The sequence below is a fragment of the Apodemus sylvaticus genome, chromosome 9 (assembly GCF_947179515.1).
Source record: "Apodemus sylvaticus chromosome 9, mApoSyl1.1, whole genome shotgun sequence".
NCBI lineage: Eukaryota > Metazoa > Chordata > Mammalia > Rodentia > Muridae > Apodemus > Apodemus sylvaticus.
The window spans coordinates 100811975-100820013 of record NC_067480.1 but is presented as its reverse complement, the minus strand read 5'-3'; the positions used below and the strand labels follow the sequence as shown (position 1 = coordinate 100820013).

At 46.1% G+C, this 8039-nt stretch overlaps 1 non-coding gene across 1 annotated transcript; it reads left to right on the top strand.

Annotated features, from left to right (window-relative positions):
* The first annotated feature begins 4495 nt into the window (after positions 1 to 4495).
* On the top strand, positions 4496 to 4629 carry LOC127693139 (small nucleolar RNA SNORA17). The gene has a single exon (XR_007979614.1). It is a non-coding gene; the product is annotated as a small nucleolar RNA SNORA17 (small nucleolar RNA).
* Positions 4630 to 8039: the final 3410 nt, after the last annotated feature.

Sequence of the window (8039 nt, the reverse complement as noted above, 5' to 3'; positions counted from 1 at the left end):
CAAGAATTTGGTCACCTAAGAGACATTGACCAAATATTCTGCAGAAACAGGTGTGGATTCCAGAACTTGGATTTAAATTGCAAAGATAAAAATGAGGCGGATACATCTGTGCATAGACACAGGGTGGATCTACCTGCAAGTTCTCCCCGTCACTAATGTAATCACTTCTACTGCTTATAAACTCACTAACATCAGACATCCTGCTAAGCCTCAGCATGGGGCTGCGGTTGAGGAGGCCAGACAGCCACATCACAGCAAATTGGCCTCAAATTAAAAATTACAATGGGCAAGGTTTAAACAGGTAAGATAGGCTTTACTGGAGCCTATTGCAAACATACCGACTTCATCTTCCTAAAATAAAAGGGGGGGCGGGGGGGAGGGATGAGTTGTGTTTTATAAAAAGAAAGGACCCAGATATATTTGGTAGAATGAGGTATGGTTACAGGGGCGGAAGGGATGTCTCTGTGGGCCCATGCTGAAGCATCCCTTCCCCCTCAGATACCAGGCACAGGATGGGTTTGGTATAGAATAGAGTTTATTTAGGGTCTGGGGAAAGGAATTGAGAGAGTAGAGGCAGAGAAAGGCAGAGAGAGAGAGAGAGAGAGAGAGAGACAGAGACAGAGACAGAGAGGATGAGTAGAGGCCATCCGTGAACACGTGGAGAATGAGGGGAGGGGAATGGGTAGAGAAAGGACAGAGAAGGTAAGAGAGTAAGAGAGAGGAGGGGGCAAACTGCCCCTTTTATACTGAGCCAGGCATACCTGGCTGTTGCCAGGTAACTAGGAGATATGACCAGTCAGTTAGTCCTGAGTTTGCAAGTGTTTTCCTTTGACAGGACAATCTGCATTTGTTATTTGGTGCCCTAATGAAGCTAGGTTTTTCATTCTTTCTTTTAGCAAAAGCCACTTCCAGAGCACACACCCTAGCCACCCACATTCCCTCATTAAAGGAGGAGGCCGGATACTCTGTGATCTCTCTACCTCTTGCTTTGGAATGCTATTCAGAATACCCAAGCAGTGTCTTTGACAGTTTGGTGTCAGAGTCAGTAGATGATTCTATTAAGTGAGATTCCCAAGCACTCAGATCCCCCCAGGAGATTTTCGCCTACCTAGGATCACCTGTGGTGCTTTGAGAGCACACTTTTCACAGGACCAGTGCCTGCAGCAGTCTTGCAAGAGGTATAAGCACTTGACCGGGGAAATGCCAAAGTCAAAAAGTCATAAGGAGACATCCCTGGTCTCCAGGGGTTGATTCATCCTTTCGAAGGTCTCCTAAGAAATTCTAAAAGCCAATGTATTTAATTTTGCTTATCTTGCCTTACAAATTAGGCCTCTAAGCAAGCAATCTGTTTTTAAATAGATGTTAAGAAACATGTTTACTGCTGTCAGTATGTGCTGACCTAGAGATTCATCCATTGGCAAAAGGACCAAAATGTTGGCTTTAGCCTTTTTTGGTTAATAGGGACTTTATTACACATAAATAACTTTTTACAGATTTGACCTGACTTATTGTTTTTGTCGTATATCTGTTAGTTGAGTGTATGGAAGGAAATGTACAAATTTTGTAAACATTCTGTTCATAGGGTTAATTTGAAAACAACAAAAAAAAACCCAAAAACCATTGTAAAATGAATCATTTACTATTGATAAGGCAGCCACTGTATCTGGAAATATACTTTTTAAATTAAAAATTGGAAATCATTTCTTTTGGGCCAATACAATTTAGAATTAAACTGTCACTTCACATAGCCAGACAATATAAAATATACTTCTGATTGATCTTGGAGTTTGATGTAAATAAACAGCTAGTTACAGTTACCTCATCCTTCTACAGAGCTCTGGCACGTGACCCAGCCAATTGTACAAGTACATTTAACCTTATGAGAACCTTATACTTAGCCATGTATTGATTCATATTAATCTCAATGTAAAAGTGTTCCTCACAGACCTTTGTCTTAATATTCCCCACAGAGTTGTAGTTATTACCTCCTGACTTATGTTCTGGATCTTGGCCAACTGTGAACCTTTATCATGGCGCTTGGGATGGGTCCTTTTCGGAGGTTCTCTTAACTGCTGCCCCCTCTTCACCCTTCTGTCAGGCTTGAAGCAGTTACCAAGAGACCGAGACCCCCAAACCCCGCCATCCGACTTATCCCTCATCTTGCCACTCTGGACATTTGGGGGTGGGGGAGACAGACTATAACTAAAACAAGTGGGCTGAAGCCTTCTAGAAATCATTTAAACTCACTGAATCAATACGCAAAAAATATAAATAAATAAATAAATAAATAAATAAATAAATAAATAAATAACTTTGAGACCGCTCAGATCAGCCTCGACTCCTTGGACGCTACAGTACAAGGCGTGTGCTCTCCTCTGCAGACAATGCTGCTTCCATAACAAATCTGAACTAGTCTGAGATGTTTTCGAGACATGGGAACCAGAAGGAATTCAAACAGGGCTTCGTCCTGTGAACGGGCTTGGGTTCCCTCCCATCCCTCCCACCCTGGCTCCTTACCTGACTCGATGCTGTCTTCCTACACTTTTACTCCATCTTTTAAATGCTGTACTTACTGAACTTCTCTCAATACCCAAACAAAGGGTTCCACAGATGTTCTCACCCTACCACGGCTCCCTTTGCTCCTGATACTACAGCAAAAAGACCCTTTGGAATGTGAGCAAGAGCTCTAGCGGGGAAAAAAAAAGGACCTTATCCCTTTCTCCTATGGCCAGATACAGTTCTGTACATGGGCCCTTTATTTTCTCCTGCCCCCTTCCTCTGAGGCGCTGTAGCTACCTGCTTCTTCTGCCAGCTCATTTGGGCACAGAAGTCACCACTGCTGCGAATCCTCTTCCTCTCACCAGCCCACTCCATTCCTTCCACCTTTGTTCTTCCCTCTCCCTCAGTCTTCCCCGAAAATCTCTCAGTTTTACTCTGTTTTCCTCAAATCATCTGCTTACAGCCCTCTAATAACTATTTCTCAAGTCTCTGCAGACACTCAGGATGATAGGCCTCACGGTACAACCATAACTTGCAACCAATCAAGTTAAGATTCTCCCCACACCAGAGGACCCCTCTTCAATGGACCCAGATCTACCCCCTTGACAAAGACACTCCTCAAAATAAAAGCAGCTATAATGGTCCTCTTCTGTGTTTTTATATTCTTTCAGAATTAGGAATGATAGTTCATGACTGCAAGACTATAATTCCAAGCTTTTCTTATGGTCACACCAACAAGTTCCTGAAAGGACAAACTATATGGTAAGGTAGTTGTTTCCATCCCTATAAGAGGCCATGTCTCCTGCTCTTCTGTAGGCATTTGGGCATCTGCATGCGTAGCTGACAAAAGTGACCTCCTCACCATGAATAAGCATGATCCCCAAAGTCAAACCAAATCTATCTTCTTTCCTCCTTCCGTCCCTCTTTCCAACCACCTTCCTCAATATAAATAAATAAATAAATAAATAAATAAATAAATAAATAAATCTATCTAACATCCAGAATGTCCACAATTGAAGAGAATGATTCCCACTCTCCTGGAATCTATCCTTATCCAATAGCTCAGCAGAGAATAGCATGGCCCCACATCTATCCTGGACTGTTGACACACCCATTCTTTTGCAAACTAGTGCATGCCACTGCAGTTGCAATGACTGTATCCTTACAGAAGAAGACATTTCACCACCCTTCTATCTTCTGACTGTTACATTGCTTCTGTCTCTTCTCTCAGAAAGCTCCTTTAGCAGAGGCAGCACCAACATATTCCTTAGCTGAGCAGACATCTCTTCCTCTCAGCAGCTTTAGCTGCCCTGAGTCTCTGCTCTTACTGCCCTTCACTGCAAAGGGAAGCATCTTCCATTATGGCTGAGAGTCGCCATAGCACGTAAACACAGAGATTTAGAAAGCAATTGGACGCAATGATAGTTTGACTAAACAACAGTTGGAAGCATACCCTAGGGCCTATGATTTTCAAAGCCACATATTAATGAACACATTTACAGTATGAGGCGTGGATTCTCTGCTGCAGAATGGGCCTCACAACCATAAGAGAGCACTTCATTACCCTTAAAAGAGTCCTGCAAATCTATCTCGCCTCAGAGGTTGGAACTGCAGTTCATGCAGTCCACATCTGGATAAGATCATCTATGCCTTTTCTCCCTTAGGATCCTGAGTAGCACCTTCTGGAAAGCACCGTGAAAGCTAGCCAGACACTGAATCTGCCAGCTCAGCGCCAGCTTAATTTCTCTGTATCTTGTGAACAAGATGTCTTCTGTCAGAGGGTCTTATCACACAGTTCTAGTTGGAAACCAAAAGGAACTGAAAGAATCTATATTCTTTGGCTGTGCTACTGTGGCCTCCCTCACCACCAACTCATATCTCAGGATCTCACACCTGGCACTGGATTTTTGTTTAATAACCCACAATTTCCATCATTGTTATCCAGCTAGGAAGAATATTGCACTCTAACCCATTTATTGAAATTATGTGGGTTTCTTTTACCTAACTAGAGGTGTCACAGGTGTGGCTCCTGTGTCACATTTGTGTCAGTTGGTGGCAGAAAAGAGAAAGGCTATGTCTGTGCTCAGTGTTCTGACCTGTCGACATCTGAATGATTAGTAGCCTAACATTCCCTGAAAACAAAAGCAAGCCCGAGATGACCACCAATCTGGTACCATGCATGCCTGGGTGTCGAGGAGCAGACCATGCCCGAGATGGCCCCTGCCCAGTACCATAATGCACAAGTGATATACAGCACTCTTGAGTTGACCCCAGACACTCCGAGACCCTCGTTGCCACTAAAAGGAATAATTAAGTGGTGGAGAAATGGAAGAGAAATAAACCAGAAAGAAGGCGGTGGGCGCAGTGAAGAGATGCAGGATTGGAGACGCGAAGGTAGTGAGGAAGGACCTGATGTGAGTATCTAGAGACGGTGTAAGACCCGAAAAAAAACGAGGGCGCCCCAATTCCCCACGCCTCGGAAGGCAATACCCAAATTACTCATGAGAAATGGTCTTGATGCAATAGCAAGAGGATTTTTATTCCAGAGGTTCTGGGGTCCACAGTCATATACTGCACAGGGGTAGAGGACTGTAGGACCCCCAGTACAGAATTGGAACAGATTTTATAGGTTTACAATAAAGCCCAAGAATCACAAGCCAATCATTTCTTAGCATTGAGAGCCCACATAGTGCGAGCCAATCGATTTGTACCACTCCATAGTTTTTAGGCCAATCAGTTTAAATTATGTGAGCCCGTGCTCTGTGGACCAATTAGTTTCCTATTTTCTCAGAGGTCTATACCTGTGTGAACTCCTGGGTGGGGGTGATGGAGTAAGCAGTTTACAGAAGCAAGATAAGCAGCTAATTAGTTCATTTCCCATTACCTTACGAAGTGGGGGAGGTCAGGATCACGTACTCAAGGCCCTTTTGTCTAGCTCCTAACAAAGGGTGGGCTCTAGAATACTACGTTTCACCTAGTTTCTAACAAAGAGGGGCCTCTGGAATTTGAGGTGTTTGGGACTCCTTAGAAGGCTAGAGTTAGAGCTTCTTTGAAGTGAGATAGCATTTTAAACTTCTGACTTCTTGGGGTCATTTGAGAGTTAGACACTGGGGATTTTTAGGCTGTAATTCTCATCCTTTCAATAGCACGTGGGACCATGGTGGTATCCTCGCCTGTGCTGCCACCAGGGACCGCATCTGGGTCCATGGCCCTGCATGCAGCAGCAGGGGTCTGTTACCATCAGTGGCCAGGCAGTTGGCCCTGATCTGAGTTGCCATCTGGGCCCATGTTAATGCCTGAGGGCTATACAGAACTTGCCCCACCCCTCTTCTGGGCATCCTAAGAGAGATGTCTGTGGGAGGCATGAGAGCAGGCAAGCTAACCCCCACCCAGCATCAGTACTCTGCAGAGCAGGGCCCCAAACATTTTGGGAGTTATGGGTGAGACTACTTGAAAAGTATGCGTGTGGCATGAAGGAAGGAGAGATACCCTCCTCTCTGCTCTCCCCTAGCCACCTGCAGCAGGTAGGAGAGCTGGCCCTGGGGTCGTGAGAGCAGGAGAGCTGGACCTGCCCACTTGGGAGAGCAGCCCAGCACCTTGTCCGGGCAGCACAGTAGAGCTGACCCTGGTGGCAGAAGCATGAGAAAGCTGACCCTGAGCACATGAGCTTGGGAGAGCAGGAGAGATGATTCTGCAACTTGTTTGCAATGTGGCAGTGCAGCAGTGTGGGCAAGGGAGAGATGCCCTCCAACCTCACTCCTAGCCACCAGGGGCAGGTGAGAGAGCTGGCCTTAAGGTAGTAAGAGCCAGAGAGCTATCCCTGCCCCTCACCTTATGGAGCACAGTAGAGCTGGCCCTGAATGTGTGGGTCCCACAGGAGCCAGCTCTGAGGGTGTGAGTGTAGGAGAGCTGTCCTTGTCCTTTGCTGTGTGGTGGTACAGAAGATGGAAAAGATGCCCTCCTCCTCCCCTCCCTCATTCCTTGCCACCTTTGGCAGGTGGGACAGTTGGCCCCAGGTCATGAAAGAGAAAGAAAACTGGTCACACCCCTCACCAGCTACAATACTCAGGAGATCAGGACCTGGACCTCATCTGGGCAGCAGAGTAGAATTGGTCCTGATTGTAGGGGCTGTGGTTGAGAACCCCAGAGAACTGGGGAGTGAGAGATCCAACAGATTCACCAGCTCAGATACCTCTCAGGCACAGATCGAGGGCTTTGAGTTAGTCCACCCCAACATCTACCCACCAATGAACTGCTGAAGTGCAAAAAGGGGCTGGTCCTATAGATCCAAAACTACAGAATCTCCATGACACAGGACAACAACAGGATATCCAAGAGGAGCCCCAATGATGTTCAGTATTGATAGTATAGCAGGAACCAGAGCTCTCTTACCAGACCAATTAATGAGTCGTTGCAATGAACATTCGCAAACAAAGAGGTGTGGACTGGGGGACACATTGTTGGGGTTTTGTGTAAGCTCCACCCAACACCTACCTGGCAATAGCCAGGTATGCCCCGCCCCAGAGATCTGGCCCACAATAAGAGGGGCTACTTGCTCCTCCTCTCTCTCTTTGCTCACCGCTCTCCCACATACTCTCACCTCTCTGCCCCTGGGGCTCTCTTCTCCCCCCCTCCGCGTGGTCATGGCCGGCCTCCACTCCCTCCTCTCTCTCTCTCTCTCTCTCTCTCTCTCTCTCTCTCTCTCTCTCTCTACCTCTCTCTCTCTACCACTAACTCCCATCCCCTATTCTGAATAAACTCTATTCTATACCATGTCTGTGTGTGTGTGTGGTCCCTTGGTCCCTTAGGGGCAGAGGGGCCCAGGCAAGGGCCCGCCTGGACACCTTCCCACACGCCGCCTAGCCACACTCACCTAACCCCTATACTCCCCCCTACTTCATCATCCTGCTGAATACTTCATCATCCTTCACACATTGTGACACATGACAGTTTCCACACAGTTTTTTCCTATGTCTGGGAGAAGATTGCAAGGGTAGAGAGTGGGTATGAGGGGTGGGAGATACGAGCGGGAGTAGGGTGTGTGAACCAATAAAAAGTTGAAAAATATATAATCTTTATCGAATTACAAGTAGTAGGTTTCCAGATGTCTTTTCGTATACCTCTGTTCTTGCAAGGATTCATAGGCAGACCTGAGGATGGTGAAGGAATGAAGACAATCATGTACACACAAACAACAAAAGGGGCAGGTGGACAGGGCTCTCTAGTGGAGAGATGTTGTGGATTTTGCTTATTGCTTATATTGTATTACTTGGGTTCCTGAAATTACACCATAATTTGCGCATCTGCATATAAGTCGCTGAGGGTCCTGGCTCCTACTGCCTTCCATTGGTAAATAAAGTTGCTGGAGACTAATGGCCTGGCAGGGAGACAGAGGTAGGACTTTTAGTATTCCCCAGCAAGAAAAGCAGGAGAGAGAGAAAGTAGAGTAGCCATGCCAGGAAAATAATAAGATATGGTCTTAATAGCAGCAGGAAGAGAGGCATACTAATCATGTAAGAACCAGGCACCCCAGTTAGGTC